Here is a 20,451-nt window from a genome sequence, read left to right as displayed (position 1 = left end):
GGGAACTTGCCATATGCCTCAGGGAACTCAAACAGGGGCTCTGTGACAATCTAGAAGAGCTGGATGGGGCAGGAGAGGGAAGGAAAGTTCAGGATAGAGGGGACATGGGTGTACCTATGGCTGATTCATGTTGATGTATGACAGAAACCATAAAATTCTGTAAAGCAAAAATCCTTCAATTAAAAAACTTAGGTGGCAAAAAAAAAAAGTGGAAGCTGCAAAGTATTTTATAGCCTAGACCTGGAATTTACACAATTTCTGAAAAAGCCTATTGGTTACACGAGGCAGCCCAATTCAGTATGGGAGAGACTATACAAAGGTAAAGATAACAGGAGGCGGGGATCATTGGGGGCCATCATAGAGGCTGGCTACCACATTTATTTTGTAGTATATATATATGAGATACATGTATCTCAAAAGGAGATTCCTGAGTTCTTGTACCAGCTCTTGAATAATATATTACCTTGCCATTTATCCTAACTGAACAAATATCTCTTGGAACAGACCAGTAATTCTCAAATGGAAAACACCAGAGGAAAAAAAAGAGGCCTGGGAAGCTGTTTTCCTTGGGAATTCCTATACCTGTGGCATTAATTCTCATTATAATATATACTCTCAGTATAATAATATTCATTGTTAAACTTCCTAGTCTGCTATACGGTGCTAGTGCTCAGCTGAGTCTGGCTCTTTGCGACCCCTTGGACTGTAGTCCACCAGGCTCCTCGGTCCATGGAATACTCCAGGCAAGAATACTGGAGCAGGTTGCCATTTCCAACTCCAGGGGATCTTCCAGACCCAGGGATCGAACCCACATCTCTTGTGTCTCCTGCATTGGCAGGTTGATTCTTTACCACTGCAATACCTGGGAAGCTCCACTCTGAAATACACTGTTGTCTTATTCTCAAGAAATTTATCATACAGCACTTCCCTTTGCACTGCACTTTTTTTCCCTCTTCAACTCTTTAGATACAGCTGCTGGACTGCTTTCTCACAGACTTTTCTATTTCTCTTATCCTTCATGGATTTGCAAATGAGAGTTGGTCATAAGACAATCAGAAGAAGAATCATCATTCCAACATTTGGAGAACCCAGCTATAATAAACAATAGTTCTATGAATAAATTCACTCAAACCCTTATCTATGATAGCAGAGATTATATCTGGGTAGCTTGAAGAGGACACACTGTATTTGCTAAGTGAGTGTAAAATATCCTTTTCAAATGGAGAATAGCTATTTGAAATCCTGCTGTCCATAATTTCAATGAATCTGGACTTTGTTTTCCCCTATAAATGTCTTTAAAATTAAAGAAAATTATTTACAGAAACACTGATCCTTTCCAATTCAAATTACTTGCCCTGACAATACCCTGAAGTGAACTATATTCTGTGAGACAAATTAATGGAAAAAGCAACTTGTGGTTTTCATCAGTGGAAAGAAAACAATTTGGCAACTTCTGAAATTTTGAATAGAACAAGAGAGCTGCATCATCCATTGCCTTTAATGTACATTTTGTCCTGCTTTTTATCCAAGGATCTAGACATGACAGTAGAAGCACCTGCTGTTTTTCAAAGAATGTCAAGAGGCTGTGGCGTTTCCTGAGCAAGAAACAGATTCAATAATAGTTATAGACTGAATATAGGATTGATTTTTAACCGTTAGATATTCCGAATCAACTTTAATCACAAGGTCACTTGAGGAAATAAAAAGATTTAAAGTAAAATGAAGCTCAGAATTCATCACAGTCTTTTCAGTCCATGGGATTTCAGACTCCCGTGAATCACTGTGATTATTAAGTAAAAACAGCACTGGACACGGGAGTTTACGAGATTGGAGTTTGGTTCTTCCACTAATTAGTTTTATAACTCTAGGAAAACTGTTAACCTCTTTGAGCTTTTTCTTCTGTAAGTTGGTGGGTAAGGATGGCAGAGGGGTTTTTATCATAAGGTTTCCTCTTTACAAAAGAGCTTGATACACCAAAGACAAATTAGCCCACAGAGCCTCGTTGCTCCGCCCTTCTCGTTTTTTCAAGTCTTGGAGGGATTCCCGCAGTGTTGCCCAGAAGCCCATACTTCTGGGCACCTCACGGGGGCTGCTCATTGAACCCTTCACTGGGGGTGTTTCCCAAAAAGGGAGTGAAATCTTGTTCTTCATGAATGTGAAAACCGTAAGGATACGCCGGGCTCCAGGCTGACGCCTTTCTGGCGGTCTCGGTCTCCTTTCCTCCTTACACTTTTAGGCCTGTCCCCAGTACACACCGGTGAATAGCTTCATGTTAGGCTGTTCTGGGGACAGAGCCAATTTGCCAGATCCTGGCAGCGAGGGTTCTGAGGAGGTGGCAAGGCAGGGCCTCAAGATTTGGGGCCCTTCGCGACCGAACTCTTCGGCGTGTGTAAATTCGTATCGTGACAAAGCATTTCCGATCTTCCTCCGAAAAGACCAATCCTGGCGTCACAACTGTGTCTCTATAACCAAGATAACTGCTGAGCTAGGACGACGCCTCTACGCGCCAACCACCAGTCTCAGAAGCCCTACTTCGCTGCTTGGGACGAGCAGGCAGCTGCGGATGAGGCTGGAACTACAAGGACCAGAATTCCCGCGCGCACGCGCGCTGCCATTGTGATGCTCCTTTCCCGGTAACTCGCCCTCTCAGGCAAACCTGAAGATAGCGGCAATTCTCCGGTGGGGGGCGGAGACGCTCTTTGCCCGACTCTCCGCCCCTTTCGTGATAGGCAATGGGATCAGCCAACCGACTTGGCGGGCTTGGGGCGCGCTCTCCAATCAGCACCTGCGGCGGAGAGGTGGGCGTGCGCACTGGCAGGGCAGGTGGGCTAGGCTGTGCTGGGTTGCGAAGGGGGAGAATAACGTCGGGTCGGGTCAGCGGGCGCTGCAGTAGTCGCCGCAGCGGCGATGGGAGCGGTGGGGACCAGGCGGCGGCGGCGGCGGCAGGAGGAGGAGCAGAGGCTGGCACAAGCACAGCGGCTGGGGGCGGCCAGCAGCAGCAGTAACAGCAGCAGCCGCCGCCGCCGCCAGTAAACGCGGACGGCACCCGAGGGGACTACCCAGCCTGCCGGCCCTCGAAGCCGCGCTCCGGTCCCGCCGCAATTGGCGGCGGGGGATGGGCAGGCGGCGGCCGTCCCGCCTGCTGAGGGTTGACCGCTGCCGGTCCCGGCCCTGAGCTGGACCCGAGCCCTCCTTCCGAAATCCTTGCGACCGCCACGGCCCAGGTAGGACACACCCCCCCGCGACCCCCCAGGACGCCGCTGGGGGAGCCCCGCCCCCCGCCCTCTCTCGGTCCTGACCCCCTCCTCCGGCCGCACCCCTCGCCCAGTGACGGACCCTGGTGCAGAGGGGAGGGGTACCGGAGACTCCTCGGTCGCTACCCACGCCCTGGGCTTGTGCCAGACTCAGTCACTCCAACTCGGAGACCGTCTGCTGCTCCCCGGTTTCCCCGGAGGGTTGTGCCCCGTATCTCCAGAGGCTTTTGGTGTCTTCACTGAACTTGGAGGGTCGCAAAGCTTCGTTCTGTTTCTCTCTCTGTGGGTGACCCACATACCACTTGTATTCATGCTGCTTCGGGTACCAGGACTGAACACAGGATTCTCATCATATACTAAACACTTCTTTCCCACCCTGCTTTCCCAGATCTAATAGAAGAAGGCACGGGACTATAGAATCTGTTTGTTGTGTAGTAACGACCGTGGAGGCCATGACTTTCTGATACTTAGGGTGCGAGGTAGACCTGAGGGATTTGCTCCTTATTTCCTTTGACTAACATGGTGTTGACACCCTGGGATGTTGCGGGACAAAAGACGCCACACATACTTACTATCAAATCAGAAGTAAATAATCCAGTGGATGCCAGGATACTTTATCCACAGTGAACTTAATTTTGTTTCAGTCGTGGCTGCTTTAGAGGTATAAATGACATTGAGTTGTACTTTGCTTTGAATTAAAGTTGATAGGTGGCAGCAATCCGGTATTAGCTCTTCTCATCCTTTACTTTAGAAATTGTTCTTTCTTTGAACATTAAAGAGGGCAATTTTATAATAACCTATGTATTATGTAAAAATGCTTTGGTATTAAATAGAAATTAAGTTTTTAACACATGTGTGAGGATCATGATATTATGAATGGGCACCTGCACACACACGGAGAATCCACTCGGTGTGTTTTGTTACAATGCTTGGTTCTGATCCATTAATAACAGTTGCATTGGTTTTTAAATACTGATTTGCTAAGCTAGACCACAAAGATATATTTGCTGTTTTCTTTTGGCTGAATAGAAATAGAGTAACGTTCGTTTGTCAGGGAAGGGATGATGGGCGATTTATTTTAAAGCTGAATGCTGTTTCTTTTTAATAAAGCCGTAATCATGACAAATATTACTTATATGACTAATCTTGAAGAATTCATCTCAACTCTAAAATTTTTTCAGATAACAAGTGTGTGGACTTGGATGATGTTTTGTGCTCTTTTGAAGTTGAAAACATGCTGAAAGGAGTGTCTAATTTAGAAGCTTATGTTTTCCAGGTGATACATTTTTGTTTAGGCACTAAGAGGGATGTTTGAAGCATGGTTATAAAAGAAAGGTTTTCTAGTAACTTTTCCTTTATGATACAATGTTACAAAATGATTTTTCCTCTTTTAGTTTTAGACACATAAAAGAAATTGAAGTCCCTAGCGTCATTAATTGGTAATATTACGTTGAAATAAATTTGATCTTCAGTAGGAGGCTAAGAGTAGTGTACATTTCTCATTATCTTATACTATAGTTGATACATAATGTAGGAAATTCTTTATTGTACTATGTATAATTTCAGACTTTTGTGTCTTCTTTTGACTTCCTTTTAAATACTTATTACTTTAATGCCTCGGGAAATCTTCATGAGATTAAGGCTCATTTGCTTTAGTGAAGCGAGTATAATACAAAAAACTTTTGAGGGTATTTTACATTAAAAAAAACACCAAAATGTGACTGTGATAGATTGTGGTTTTTTTGTAAGTAAATATTACAGAGCTGCGTATGCTATGACATGGAATTTAACGTTGGTGGTGATGGGGGGAGCAGGCAATTCTTTAAAAGTTTTGTATCTTAAAGTAATGATGATTTGCTTGCAATTCAGGAGAGACTGTCAGCTAGAACCACCAAACTAAGGTACCCTCAGATTCCTAATCCTCATGGTAAATGTTTGTTGTCTGAAAAAAACAAAAAATAGTATAAAACAAGAGAAAATGTTTGAACATTACTGAACTAGTGACAGATGAATTGATCAGCAAATAAAAAAGCATTTGAGAACTAATGGAGAGTATAGCTTGCTTCCTTTTCCATTAAAAAAAAATCTCTTAATAGAAAAATTCTTTTATAGATACGTGACATTCTTTACAGTTTGAGTGCATGTTACTCAAAATTACTAGAGTCATGTGCTTCTTTCTTTGCTGTTTTTGAGGTTTTTGAGAAACACTCAAAATATAGCTGGAGCTATATCAGTTTATTTGGTTAGTATTAAATATGGCAGGACATATAATATTTGTATGTTTTGAAATATGAAATTAAATGTTTATACTGTTTTACTTTGTTGTCATTTTGTTGCTGCTGTTGTTATTCAGTATTTTGTAAACAATAGTACTGATGGTGGTAGATTCCCCTCCCTGCCCCCCAACCCCAGGCTTCAGTGATTAGAATCTTTGGGTTGAAAATACTTTTTTTTCTTTTATAGCTTTTGTGCTGTAAATACTCAGTGTTTTTAGGTTAAATATCATATTTCCATATCTGATAAAAGAACTTTCAGGTCTATATGAAAAAAGTTTGGGATTTTAGAGCTGAATTTTGAGCATAATTACAACACATATTACCACTCACAAGTTTCTGTCCACAATATCTTGTGATCCTTAGTTGTAAGTTTAAAATATAGATTGAAATTATATTTTTTTACATAACATCAATGCCAGTTTTGTCATAAAATTTCTTTTAAACAAGTGACTTTTAAGCAGACTTCTTGGTATATTTTCATTTATGGTATATGACTCAGTTAAGCATAATGATTCTTGTCTGTGTGGTTAATATTTTATGTGTTCTTAATAATAAATTGAGTCATAATACTTATCAAGTTTTGTTAGCATTTGGATTTTTTTCTGTGATTTTTTTTTTCTTTAACATTTGTATATAAGATCCTTGGTATTTGGAATGTTGATAGCTGCTTTTTTTTGTTTTAAGCTATTGAATTTCACTTCAGTTAGAGTAGATCTTCCCAAGGTAAAAAATTAAGTGTTCTTGGAAGAGAACCCCAATACTCTGTAATATCCTATATGGGAAAATAATCTCAAAAAGTGGGCATATGTATGATTGAGTCACTTTACTGTCCACCTGAAACTAGGGCAACATCGCGAATCAGCTGTGTTGTTGTTTAGTCGCTCAGTTGTGTCCGACTCTTCGCAACTGCAAGGACTGTAGCTGGCCAGGCTTCTTCGTTTATGGGATTTCCCAGGCAAGAATACTGGAGTGGGTTGCCATTTCCTTCTCCAGGGGCTCTTCCCGATCCCAGAATGGAACCTAACTGTACTCCAATAAAAATTAAAAAAGAGAAAACAAGCCCTGGATTGTTGTTGTGTCTCCTGACAAATGGGAGGCAATAGGTTTGTAGCTCTCTTTGTTAAGCTGTCAAGATTTAACCTAACCGTGTTTAAGAATCGTTATTATATATTATACATATATACATGTATATATTAGATATTTATTTTAGAGAATTTGCATCTATTGAAAATACAAAATCAGTGTTTTTTGATGTTTGTGCTAGAAAACTTATTTGCCCTTATGTCTATTTTTACTGACATGCTTTTATCATCATTTTTATACTTTAATTTTCTTTTGTCTTTCTGAAGTTCCATGTAATTGTCTTTTAAAAAAAATGATTTTGCATTGTTTCTCTGATCTCATTTGAGCCATGTGATCATCTAAATACTGTATTTTGCTAATATTGGTCTAACATTTAGTTTTCCATGTGTGTTGTGTGTTATGGATTAATTTTGGAAAGCCCTGCCCTCAGCTTTTTTCCTTGATCTGCTAGGTGCCTCATTGTCTAAAATTTCTCAGAAAAAGTTTTATCAGTATTTTTCAGTGACTAATGCAGAGATGAGGGGAGGAAAATAGAGGGGGAAATGAATAGCTAAAGAGAAAAATATGAGCCTTGCTTCTCATGAAATTGATTTGAAAACATCATCTGGAGGCTAAATTGTATGGTAAATAGTAAGCTAGATTAGGACTTCATTTATACTGCACTTGTCTAGCACTTAAAATATTCAACCCATCCAAGACCAAAGTCAGCCCTGTTTTAACTTCTTTAATTATATAGATAAAGGTAGCACTATTTATTCAATCACCCAGTTTCAAAAATCTCATTATTTCTTTTTTCTTTCCCCCCTGATTCTACCTGCACAAACCCTCTCCCTTTCATTTCTACTGCTACCACCTTAATTTAGCCTCTCTGATCTTCAGTATCTCTCCTTAGAACTATTGCAGTTCAGTTCAGTCACTCACTTGTGTCCAACTCTTTGCGACCCCATGGACTGCAACACGCCAGGCTTTCCTGTCCATCACTAACTCCAGGAGCTGACTCAAACCCATGTCCGTTGAATTGGTGATGCCATCCAACCATCTCATCCTCTGTTGTCCCCTTCTACTCCCACCCTTAATCTTTCCCAGCATAAGGGTCTTTTCAAATGAGTCAGTTCTTCACACCATGTGGCCAAAGTATTGGAGTTTCAGCTTCAGCATCAGTCCTTCCAGTGAATATTCAGGACTGATCACCTTTAGGATGGACTGGTTGGATCTCTTTGCAGTTCAAGGGACTCTGAAGAGTCTTTTCCAACACCACGGTTTCAAAAGCATCAATTCTTTGGTGCTCAGCTTTCTTTATGGTCCAACTCTCGCATCCATACATGACTACTGGAAAAACCATAGCTTTGACTAGATGGACCTTTGTCAGCAAAGTCATGTCTCTGCTTTTTAATACGCTGTCTAGGTTTGTCATAGGTTTTCTTCTGAAGGAGCAAGTGTCTTTTAATTTCATGATTGCAGTCACTACCTGCAGTGATTTTGGAGCCCAAGAAAATTAAGTTTTTCACTGTTTTCATTGTTTCCCCATCTATTTGCCATGAAATGATGGGACTGGATGCCACGATCTTAGTTTTCTGAATGTTGAGTTTTAAGCCAGGCTTTTCACTCTCCTCTTCCTCTTTCATCAAGAGGCTCATTACGTCTTCACTTTCTGCCATTAGGGCGGTGTCATCTGCACATGTGAGGTTATTGATATTTCTCTCAGCAATATTTAAGTATTTGTTAAATATCTCCTGTGTTTCTGTGGTAGGGGTTAGAAATTCAGCAGGGAACAAGACAGAAATTATCTCACTTTTAGAATTTGCAGAAGAGTGGGAAGAGACAATCATAGAACAAGGAATTACAAGTGTTCCAAGAATTGTGAAGGGAAAATGTAGACTGCCACATAAACGTATTAACTGACAGACCTACAGTCTGGGAAGTGGTTCAGGAAAGTCTTCTATTTTATCAACCACAGTTTATTCTGCATAGTCTACCAGTTGCAGAGATTAGTGGATATTTTATAGCTATAAGCAGTTAAATGATTTAAAATAAATGCTTTAAAATGAAGATATTTAATACAAATTAAATGTTCATACAACTTCTGAAATAGCTTTGGACAAATCCTTTTCAGACACAAGAACACTTTGAAACCTTTTGCCCTGAAGAGGCCACCCTCTCCCTCCAGTGTGGGTTTCAACTTTGGGTTTTCCCAGGTCTCAATTGCTTAAGTACTGACAGAATTCCTATGTTACGTTTCACACTCTGAACATCAAAAGTTAGGAGTAGGCACTTTGAGTAGGAGGGTGTGTATGGTTACAAGAAAGAGGTCTTACAGGTAGATAGAGTCTCTCTGTAGCCAGAGTCCAGACGCTTATAGGTGAGTTATTAAATGTACAAGTAACTAGGATATAGTTTGAATGTCTTTGTAAGTTTTAAATATATAAATTCATTTGTAAATTAGAAAAAATATCCCTTATCATATGCTGGCTTCTAATTTTTGGTTTATAAAATAAGGTTAGTATAGCCACAAATCTCAATGCTTAGTAAACAAATGAATGAAACTGTTAATTTTGCATCAAGAAGCGATCTGAATCCTTTCTCATCTCTGTGAGAACATGTCATAGGACCTTAGATTAATTAACCTCTTTGCCTCGGTACACACACATACACACGTATATATACATATATAGTTTTGCTATTTTTAAAAAGTTACTATACTTTAAATTTAATTGTAATGAAGATCACTACAGAAAAGGTTATTGATTTTTTTTTTGCTTTTTTTTTGCTATTTTTAATAAGAAGTTAATATACTTTAATTATAATGAAGATTACTACAGAAAAGGCTCTTTATTGATTTTTTTTTTTTTTTTTCTTAGTGGGAGGATCATAGACAATGCATTGCTTGGTTGGTCTGGCTACAGTAGATTTTACCCAAGGAATGGTCTTGAGTGTTTTCCTTACAATCTGGTTATGTAAGTTACACTGTACTTTCTATAGGGAAAGAATTTGTTTATGTGTTGTTAGTATCAGTAGCCAGGGAGAGGAGAACTAGGTTGTTTACACTTTTATCTGTTGTAGGTAATTGTAACCATAACTGACTTGTAAAGTTTCTCTTCACTTTTAATAGATATTTTGCTTTCTTGAATATCTGAGCCCAGGGAGAGTCCATATTGCTGGAAGTATAATTTATCTCTTGTGAAAGTTTAGAAGGAACAGTTGAAGTGTGAGTGGTGACTAAATTTTCTTTCTCTTTTGCTATCAGCAAATAGGGTTTTTCATTTCTTCATTTTTTTTAACCAACCCTTTAGAGAGGCTTTTACTAAAACCTGCAGCATTAAAAAAAAAAAAGATCTTATGGGGTTTATCCTATTCTTGACCCTAACTTCTGCTGTTTATGTTAGTGTTATTAGATATTTTGAAAAGCTTAGCTTGTGTGTAATCTTTGTATATTTGTGTCTACACTTTAGTTTTATCTTGAAAGCATGCGATTTTTAACTTTAATAATAATATTTGTTTAGTGTGTTGATAGTTTCCCTCAAATTTGGGAAAATTTCAGACATTTTTTTCTTCAGTTTTTTTTTTTTTTTTTTTTTTTAGCTTGTGATCTCTTTGGGCCAAATAAATGTATTCAGAAATTAAAATATTTACTGAAACTGGAGGGAAACTTTATATAAGAAAACATGGTTACAATAACTGACAACAAAATAAAAGTATGAACAACCTCTGTATTCTCTCTCAGGGATTCCAGTTATATGTATGTTAGATTTTTTGATGTTATCCTTTTGTGCATTGATGCCTTGTTTAGTTTCTGTCTTTTTCTATGTATGTCTAATTTTGGATGTTTCATTTTTCTTTATCTTCAGCTTCACTAATCCTTTCTTTCACAGTGGTTAAGCTGGTATTAATCCTACCCAGTGTATTTTTAAAAAATCTCAGATGTATACTTTTCATGTCTAGAAGTTCATTTAAAAAAAAAAAACTCCCCATTTCTTTCCTCATGCTTAATGCTTTTCTCTATTTTCTTGAATATATTTGTATTAGCTGTTTTAAAGTTCTTGTCCACCATTTTATCATCTGCACCATTTCTGAGTCTGTTTTTATTGATTGTTATTTCTCCTTGTTTGTATCCCTGGTAATTTCTCTTTGGATGCCAGACATTATGATTTTACACTGTTGTGTGCTGAAGTTTTTTTTTTTTTTAATTTTCATAAATGTTATGGGGATTTGTTCTGGGATACAGTTATTTGAAAATAGTTAGATGCATTCATGGCCGTGGATGTTTTGAAAGATTTAAAAAAAATTTTTTTCCACTCTGTGATTATACAGACTATTCACCGACCTGTGTGATCATTAAGGATTGTTCTGCCTGCGCCTTTCTGGTTATTCTTTGCTTTGTTTCACAGATGCATTCGTAAGTACTCAGCCAAAGTTTCAAGAGGAACTACCTCTAGATATCAAGAGGCATGTCTTCGTGCCACTCTCTTCACTGTTTTGCCTTGCCTTGGCCTTCTCAAAACTCTGAATTCTGTCTCTTCAACTCAGTGAGACTGCTTAGTTCTGTTTGGGTTCCTCATTCCCATGCCGCAGACTGAAAACTCTCAGGCAATAAGCTGGGGGCAGTCTTAAGGATTACCTCACTTATTTTCTTTTGTGGATCCATATTCTGTGCTGCCTGTTGTTTAGTGTCTAAAATCTTTTGCTTCATATATTTTGTTTATTTTTCCCGTTTAAGGTGGGAGGCTAAATCTGGTCCCTGTTAACTATGGTGGTCAGAAGCTAAAGTGGTCTGGTGGGTATATGAAATCTCAAACAAAGAGGAGTCATATTTCAGAGTTATACTGTCATTAGAAATCTGTATTATCGTTATGCCCAAATATAGTTTGAGAAATATTTTCCTTACTCTTTAGATACGTCATAAGCTCTTCTGATGATTAATTCTAGGACTGTTCTCATTGAAATTAAAATTGTAGGTAAAAATAATTTTCCTGTTTTTCTATTAAAGAACAGAATCTTACGTAAGCTATATATGGCACTTATAGAACCATGCTGTTATCTGTTTAGCTTCCTGCCAATGTAGGAGAAGTTTTTGCCTCAGCCTGTCTAGGTAATAGTAGTTGTGACTGGGCTTCCTTTGCTCTGGCCTTCTGTCCTCCCCTGCTCTGAGGTCCTCAGTGGCTCTGCCGTCTCTATTTAAGTTGAATGAAGTCCCTTCTCTTCCTAGCCGGATTTTTGCAATCTGAACTCAATTTACTTTCAGGTTTATGTGTTCTCTCACTGTAATCAGAACTCTTTTCCCTTTGGGCTCATGTATGCATTCATTTTCTCCATACTTGTATGCTTTGCTCCTTTTCTTTTCTGCTCCTTTGCTTACACCTCAGTTAGTTTTTGTCATTAAACAAACCACCCCAAAGTTCAGGGACCAAAATAATAATTCATAAACTATTCTGTGGGTTGGCAGTTTGACTGGATTCCGCTGAATGGTTCATTTGGTCTTGTCTGGGTTCATTTGCTTTTGTCTGTGTGAAGCAGTCACCTAGCTCGGGTTTCTTCATTATCTCGGTCCCAAAACCAGCCAGAGAGGGGAAGTCTAGTGCATGAGTGCTTTTTAACCTTCTGGGTCATATTTGTTGATGTCCCACTGATCAAAGCAAGTCATAGGGCCAACCTGAGTTCCCAGAATGGTGAAGAAACTCTGCCTTTCAATGGCAGATGGAGCAAGGTCACATTGTTAAGGCATGCGTATACAGTAATGGGAGAATTTGGGGCTATTTTGCAATCACCAAACCACTGTAAATTCTATCTAGCTCCTCTAAGAAACCTGATATGATCATCTTAGCCCATGTTCATCTCCCCAGTTCCGACTTATCATATGTGTTGGCCCTTGCAGTTTGATTTCAATTAACTTATATATTTTGCCTTTTTAATCCAGAAAATTATTAATACTGTTAATTTCTGGTTTTATATTATGTGTTCTACTTCAAAAAATAATTTGGAAATAATTGCTTAACTTCTTCCTTTGATTGTAATCTCATTGAGGGCTAAACTACATATTTATACTTCTTTGTACTTTTCTATGTGTTTGTTATTATTGAATGACAGTATGTTAAATTGGGCTTCCCAGGTGGCACTAGTGGTAAAGGATCCGCCTGCCAATGCAGGAGACATGAGAGATGCAGGTTCAATCCCTGGGTTGGGAAGATTCCTTGGAGGAGGGCATGGCAACCCTCGCCAGTGTTCTTGCCAGTATACCCATGGACAGAGGAGCATGGCGGGTTACAGCCCATGGGATCACACAGAGTTGGACACGACTGAAGCAATTTGGCACATATGTTAAATTTATTTATTTTTATTTTTATTTTTTTCCTTTTATTTTTTATTTTTATTTTTTCCATTTATTTTTATTAGTTGGAGGCTAATTACTTTACATCATTGCAGTGGTTTTTGTCATACATTGAAATGAATTAGCCATGGATTTACATGTATTCCCCATCCCGGTCCCCCCTCCCACCTCCCTCTCCACCCGGTCCCTCTGGGTCTTCCCAGTGCACCAGGCCCGAGCACTTGTCTCATGCATCCAACCTGGGCTGGTGATCTGTTTCACCCTAGATAATATACATGTTTCGATGCTGTTCTCTTGAAACATCCCACCCTTGCCTTCTCCCACAGAGTCCACAAGTCTGTTCTATACATCTGAGTCTCTTTTTCTGTTCTGCATATAGGGTTATCGTTATCATCTTTCTAAATTCCATATATATGTGTTAGTATACTGTAATGGTCTTTATCTTTCTGGCTTACTTCGCTCTGTATAATGGGCTCCAGTTTCATCCATCTCATTAGAACTGATTCAAATGAATTCTTTTTAATGGCTGAGTAATATTCCATGGTGTATATGTACCACAGCTTCCTCATCCATTCGTCTGCTGATGGGCATCTGGGTTGCTTCCATGTCCTGGCTATTATAAACAGTGCTGCGATGAACATTGGGGTGCACGTTCTCTTTCAGATCTGGTTTCCTTGGTGTGTATGCCCAGAAGTGGGATTGTTGGGTCATATGGCAGTTCTATTTCTAGCTTTTTAAGAAATCTCCACACTGTTTTCCATAGTGGCTGTACTAATTTGCATTCCCACCAACAGTGTAAGAGGGTTCCCTTTTCTCCACACCCTCTCCAGCATTTATTGCTTGTAGACTTCTGGATAGCAGCCATCCTGACAGGCATGTAATGGTACCTCATTGTGGTTTTGATTTGCATTTCTCTGATAATGAGTGATGTTGAGCATCTTTTCATGTGTTTTTTTGCCATCTACATACGTTAAATTTAAAAGTCAACTCTCACTTATTTACTTGAGGACTACTACTTTTTTTCAACTGTCTAGGTGGTAAAAGACATTTTGTTCATCCTTCCATTCATTATTTATTCAATGATTATCTGTGGTAGGTATTATACTAAGTACTGAGACTACAAAGATGAGGAGAATTCTGCCCTTGACCTCAAGAAATTTATAGTTTTGTAGGAAAACTTTGCAAAGTATCTTAGAAGACATGTGATTTTGCAGTTGCTTGTAAGCCTGTCCTTTACTCTGAACCTACATTTCTGCCTCATGCCCAACTCACAGGTTACTTGACTTTTCACCATTGTATAGATGGGACAGTCTCTTGCTGTCATATTGCTAGATGGTTGTTGCCTAATCTAAATTGTGTCTGGCTCTCCCTTCTCTGGTTTATATTACTGTTATCTGTTACTATTCTTTTTAAGAGTCATTAGTTACTCAGTCGTGTCCGACTTTTTGGACCCCATGGACTGTAGCCCGCCAGACTCCTCCGTCTATAGAATTTTCCAGGCAAGAATACCAGAGTGGTTGCCATTTCCTTCTCCAGGGGATGTCTGGACCCAGGGATCAGACCCAGGTCTCCAGATTGCGGGCAGACTCTTTACTGTTTGAGCCCCTGGGGAAGCCCTAACCATAGGCTAGGTAAAATGTGTGTGTACAGTTTAAAGAGGAAAGCAAGTGGACAAGAAATAGAACGTTGCCAGTATCTCAGAAGCCCTTTCTTTATCTCATCCTCCTTTTCTTGTGGTGGTTTAGTCACTCATGTTTAACTCTCTTGATCTCATGGACTATAGCCTGCCAGGCTCCTCTGTCCATGGGATTTTCCAGGCAAGAATACTGGAGTGGTTTGCTGTTTCGTTCTCTAGTGAATCTTCCTGATCCAGGGATCGAACATGGGTCTCCTGCACTGCAGGCAGATTCTTTACCGACTGAGCTACTAGGGAAGCCCTTTTCTTACTCCAAAGGAATTCATTCTTATGCTTTTTATGAAAAATCATTTCTTTGTTTTATTCTTTATAGACTTAGTACCTATATTTGCACCCCTACTTAGCATAGTTTAGTTTTGCTTATTTTTGAACTTTATATGGAAGGACTTACATATACTTACATATACTTACAATATACTTTTGTATTGCTTGATTTTTTTCAAAATCTGTTGTCTTAACTGGTGGCTCAGAGTAAAAAATCTGCCTGCCAATGTAGAAGATGTCGGTTTGATCCGTGGGTCAGGAAGATCCCCTGGAGAAGGAAATGGAAACTCACTCCAGTGTTCTTGCCTGGAGAATCCCATGGACAGAGGACTCTGGTCGACTACAGTCCACAGGGTCACAAAAGTGTCTGTTACACCTTAGCAACTAAACAACAAACAACACTTGAGTTTTTTCATGTAGTTCAGGGTAGCAGTAGTTTCTTCATTTTAGTATATTTTTTGAATAGTGGTACTCAGATATTCACTTCCTAATCCCTGAAACTTCTCAATATGTTACCTTATAGGTGGAATGAACTTTATAGGTGTCATTAAATTAAAGATGGGAAGATTATTCTTCATTATCCACTTCGGCTTAGTGTACTCACAAGGGGCCTACAAAAAGGAGGCATATATATTTTGTCACAGAGAAATAAAGAGATGTGATGATGGAAGCACAGGTCAGAGAGTTTTGAAGATGCCGACTAAACCACTCTGGTTTTGAAGATTGTGGATGAGGCCATGAACCTAAGAATGAAGGTAACTTCTTGAGGTTGGAAGAGGCAAGGAAAAGGATTCTTCTCTAGAGACTCTAGAAGGAGCATAGCCTTGATGACACCTTGATTTTAGCCCCAGTGGAAGTCTGGACTTCTGATCTCCAGAACTGTTAAGACTGTAAATTTTTGTTGTTTTGCTGCCGAATTTATGGTGATTTGTTATGTCAGCAGTAGGAAGCTAGTACATGTTTTTACTGTATGAATATAATTTATCCATTCTTCTCTTGCTGGGCATTTGGGTTGTTTCCAGGTTTTGGTATTTATGGACAATGTGACTGAAAATTCTTGTACACAGTTCCTGGTACATGTGATAGAAAAGTGTTTTTAGGATGTATATATAGGAAAAGGGTTGCTGGGTCCCAGTTTGTGCATATTTTCAGCTTTACTTCTTAATAAAGAACCATTTTCCAAAGTACATTCCTACTAGCAGTGTATGAGTCTTTACTTTTTGTATTTAAATAAGTTCTTTTTTTATATTCACTATGACAATGCTTTCTTTTTTCAAGTAGGTAGGTACTCAAAATTTGCTTCAAGTCAAAACACATTTGGGAACGAATATATACTTTTTCCATTTCCTAGAAATAGTTTTATTTCCTTTTTGGTCAACCAATTTTTGTTAACTCTAAGAGCAAAATTATAACAGATCAAATGCTATAATTTAATTTGAATCATAGTTGTAGAGTAATAATTTCTCTTGCTGACAAAAACATTTTCATATGAATTTGATAAGTAGTAGTTGCATACTAGGTTTAAATTCTAGTCTTCCATGATTATTTCCTTTCATCAACATTCAAGCAATTCAAGGACTGTTTTGGACAGCATTATACTTTTGATTGTGATTATTTCTTATTCTGTTGGTTAAGAAGCATGCAAAATGATGTATAATCATAAGTAATGATTACCATTTATTGGGCATAGTCAGTGTAGCAGACACTGGGATGAATAAGCACTTTACATATACCATATATTATGACTTTTAATCCTTAAATAGCCACACTTATTATCCTCTTTTTATAACTGAGGCAATTGAGGAGGCATAAAGAAGTCTTGGAGTTTTCATTCCAATACCAAAGAAGGGCAGTGCCAAAGGATGTTCAAACTACTGCACAACTGCACTCATTTCACATGCTTGTAAAATCATGCTCAAAATCCTCCAAGCTTGGCTTCAATAGCATGTGAACCGAGAACTTCCAGATGTACAAGTTGGATTTAGAAAAGGCAGAGGAACCAGAGATCAAATTGCCAACATCCATCGGATCATAGAAAAAGCAAGAGAATTCCAGAAAAACATCTACTTCTGCTTCGTTGACTACGTTAAAAGCCTTTGACTATGTGGATCACAACAAACTGGAAAATTCTTCAAGAGATGGGAGTACCAGACCACCTTACCTGCCTCCTGCGAAACCTGTATGCAGGTCAAGAAGCAGCAGTTAGAACTGAGCATGGAACAACAGACTGTTTCAAAATTGGGAAAGTGATGTATATTGTTAAGGCTGTATATTGTTAAATTAAGGCTGTATGTTGTTAAGTTGAGGCTGTATATTGTTAAGTTAAGGCTGTATATTGCCACCTTATTTATTTAACTTATATGCAGAGTACATCATACAAAATGCTGGGCTGGATGAAGCACAAACTGGAATCAAGATTGCTGGGGGAAATATCAATAACCTCCGATAGGCAGATGACACCACCATAATGGCAAAAAGTGAAGAGGAACTAAAGAGCCTCTTAATGAAGGTGAAAGAGGGGAGTGAAAAAGCTGGTTTAAAACTCAACAGTCAGAAAACTATAATCATGGCATCTGGTCCCATCACTTCGTGGCAAATAAATGGGAAAACAATGGAAACAGTGAAAGACTTTATTGTCTTGGGCTCCAAAATCACTGCAGATGGTGACTGCAGTCATGAAATTAAAAGACGCTTGTTCCTTGGAAGAGAAGCTATGACAAACTGAGACAGCATATTAAAAAGCAGAGACATCACTTTGTCAACAAAGGTCCATCTGGTCAAAGCTGTGGTTTTCCCAGTGGTCATGTGTGGATGTGAGAACTGGACCATAAAGAAGGCTGAGTGCCGAAGAATTGATGCTTTGAAATTGTGGTGTTGGAGAAGGCTCTTGGGAGTCCCTTGGACAGCAAGTCAGTCAATCTTAAAGGAAATCAACTCTGAATATTCATTGGAAGAACTGATGTTGAAGCTGAAGCCCCAGTACTTTGGCCACCTGATGTGAAGAGCCGACCCACTGAAAAAGACCCTGGTGCTGGGAAAAATAGAAGGCAGGAGGAGAAGGGGATGACAGAGGATAAGATGGCTGGATGGCATCACTGACTCAATGGACATGAGTTTGAGCAAGCTCTGGGATGAAGGGAGGCCTGGTGTGCTGCATCCATGGGGTTGCAAAGAGTCAGACATGACTGAGCGACTGAACAACGACAACAGAGAAGTCAAGTTATGGGTCCTAGGTCACATAGCCAGGATTTGAATCTAGGTAGTCCGGCCTTCCCTGGTGGCTCAGTCCGTTAAGAATCTCTCTGCAATGCAAGAGACATGGACTGGATCCCTGGGTCAGGAAGATCCACTGGAGGAGGAAATGGAAACCCATTCCAGTATTCTTGCCTGGAATATCCCTTGGACAGAGAGGAGCCTGGCAGGCTGTCCATAGGCTCACAAAGAGTTGGACAGGATTGAAGCGATTTAGCACTCACTGAAGCTAAAAGACAATAAAGACACTGCAATGTTATGTTAATTTCTCCAATAATACTCCTGTAGGGACTTCTTGTCACTAAGTGTGGCTTGGTCTGGTTTATGTTTTTGGAATTCTTGTATACTTTTTATCCATCTGCCTATGTGTCCTGTCCTTCTGATTTCCATTCTCCTTTTAGTTCTCATTTTTCCTCTCATCTGTTATAACTCTATGTGTGACCCTATGTGGCTTTTAAATTACATGCAGTTTAATGTCTCTTTTTCAGCTGGTTAATTAAATTACTTTACCAAATATCTATTGATTAACTTCAAACTTCATAGTTTTTTTATTATGGCAGAGGATTTAGTGACTATAAAATGATCTTCATCGTCAAAGAGTTTGTAATCTAGTGGATTGTCGATATTTACTTACTAATTTGTTGGCTATTTTTCTTCTTAATCTTTTTCTACCAAGCAAATGTTTCAAATGATTTTTCACCACATGGTCTTTTACAAGTTGCATCTCCATTTAGTATGTTCTGTCCATATTTTGATCATCTTTGGGTCTGTTTTGGCAACACCTCCAGATTTAGCATCATTGTCTGAATTCATTAGCATGCTATTTACTTGTTATTTTAAGTCTTTGAGGGTATTGCCAAGAAGGAATTATTTCATTTCTCTCTTGCAGTATCTCATTTTCCCTCACCCAGATTATTTTAAGTCTATTAGTGTTACTAAAAAAAATGAATAACAATTATTTGACAGCATCGATGCTGCAGCCAAATTAAATTAATTTTCTCAGCTATAATTTGTGATATGAAATCAAAAAGAACCTGTGGTTTGTGTACAACTTTGAGAAACTATTGTCTTATAACACTGAAGCCTTGTTTTAGTTATCTATGGCTGCATAACAAATTACCTCAAACTTAGTGTTTTAAAACAGCAGCATTTATTATTTCAGAATGTCTGTGGGTAAGGATTTTGTGTATTTTGTACTCAGCGGGGTATTCTGTTTCAAGATCAACCACAGGCTACAATTAAGGTAGGCTGTAGTCATCTCAAAGCTCAACTGGGGAAGGTTCTATTTCCAAGCTTCAGTAGTTGGCATGATTCCATTCCTTGTGGGTGGTTGGACTGATGGCTTGCAGGTGCCCTTTATAAGTGGAATCATATGTCAGCAGAGGTTGTCCTAGCATATGGGTCTTTCCTTGAGGCAACATGACAGCTTTCCATCAGAGCAAGTAGGAAAAGCTATAGAGAGATAATATATCTACCTACCAAGTGACATCTACCTTGCTAGATGGGAACTGCATCCTGTCACTTTTGCTGCATTCTATTCATTAGAGGCAGGTCACTGGATTCACCCACACTAAAGGGGAAGGGGTCAATAGCATGAGATAGGGATTATTAGGAGCCATTTTAGAAGCAGTATAGTATACCTAGGTAGCTTATAGGATTCTGGGCTTTTTTTTAGGGTTCAGTTTCTAGTTGGAACAGGTGTATTTTTTAGCTTTATATCAGTGTCTTGAAGGACTCCACTCAGGATACTGGGGGCTTCCCAGGTGGCACAGTGGTGAAGAATCTACCTGTCAATGCAGGAGACACAAGAGATAAAGGTTCAATTCCTGGATTAGGAAGATCCCTTCAAGTAGGAAATGACAACCCGCTCCATTATTCTTGCCTTGAGAATTCCATGGACAGAGGAGCCTGGAGGGCTACAGTCCATAGGGTCACAACTCCCTTCCCATCCAGGCTGCGGCATAATATTGAGCAGAGTTCTATGTACTATACAGTAGGTCCTTGTTGGTTATGCATTTTAAATATAGCAGTGTGTACATGTCCATCCCAAATGCCTTAACTGTTCCTTCCCCCAGCAACCATAAATTCTCTAAGTTTGTGAGTCTGTTTCTGTTTTGTAAGTAACTTCATTTGTGTCATTTTTTAGATGGCCACATATAAGGGATGTCATATGATATTTATCCTTCTCTGTCTGACTTCACTCAATATGGTAGTCTTCTAAATCCATCCATGTTGCAGCAAATGGCATTATTTCATTCTTTTTAATGGCTGAGTAATATTCCACTCATATCTCTTTATGATCAT

At 39.1% G+C, this 20,451-nt stretch overlaps 1 protein-coding gene across 4 annotated transcripts in view; it reads left to right on the top strand.

Annotated features, from left to right (window-relative positions):
• Positions 1–2,658: 2,658 nt before the first annotated feature.
• The window catches only part of TTBK2 (tau tubulin kinase 2), a 129,048-nt gene continuing 111,255 nt past the window's right edge, over positions 2,659–20,451 (top strand). For 2 of the 4 annotated variants that reach the window (XM_020906752.2, XM_020906750.2), the window contains exon 1: positions 2,837–3,224. The gene's annotated coding sequence lies outside the window, so the exon portion shown is untranslated. Of the gene's footprint in view, positions 2,799–2,835; positions 3,225–20,451 lie in introns of those variants that run through there. The other 2 variants (XM_020906747.2, XM_020906746.2) reach the window with 2 other exon arrangements.

This window comes from Odocoileus virginianus, chromosome 6, assembly GCF_023699985.2.
Source record: "Odocoileus virginianus isolate 20LAN1187 ecotype Illinois chromosome 6, Ovbor_1.2, whole genome shotgun sequence".
Lineage (NCBI taxonomy): Eukaryota > Metazoa > Chordata > Mammalia > Artiodactyla > Cervidae > Odocoileus > Odocoileus virginianus.
This window is presented reverse-complemented; position numbering and strand designations above follow the sequence as displayed.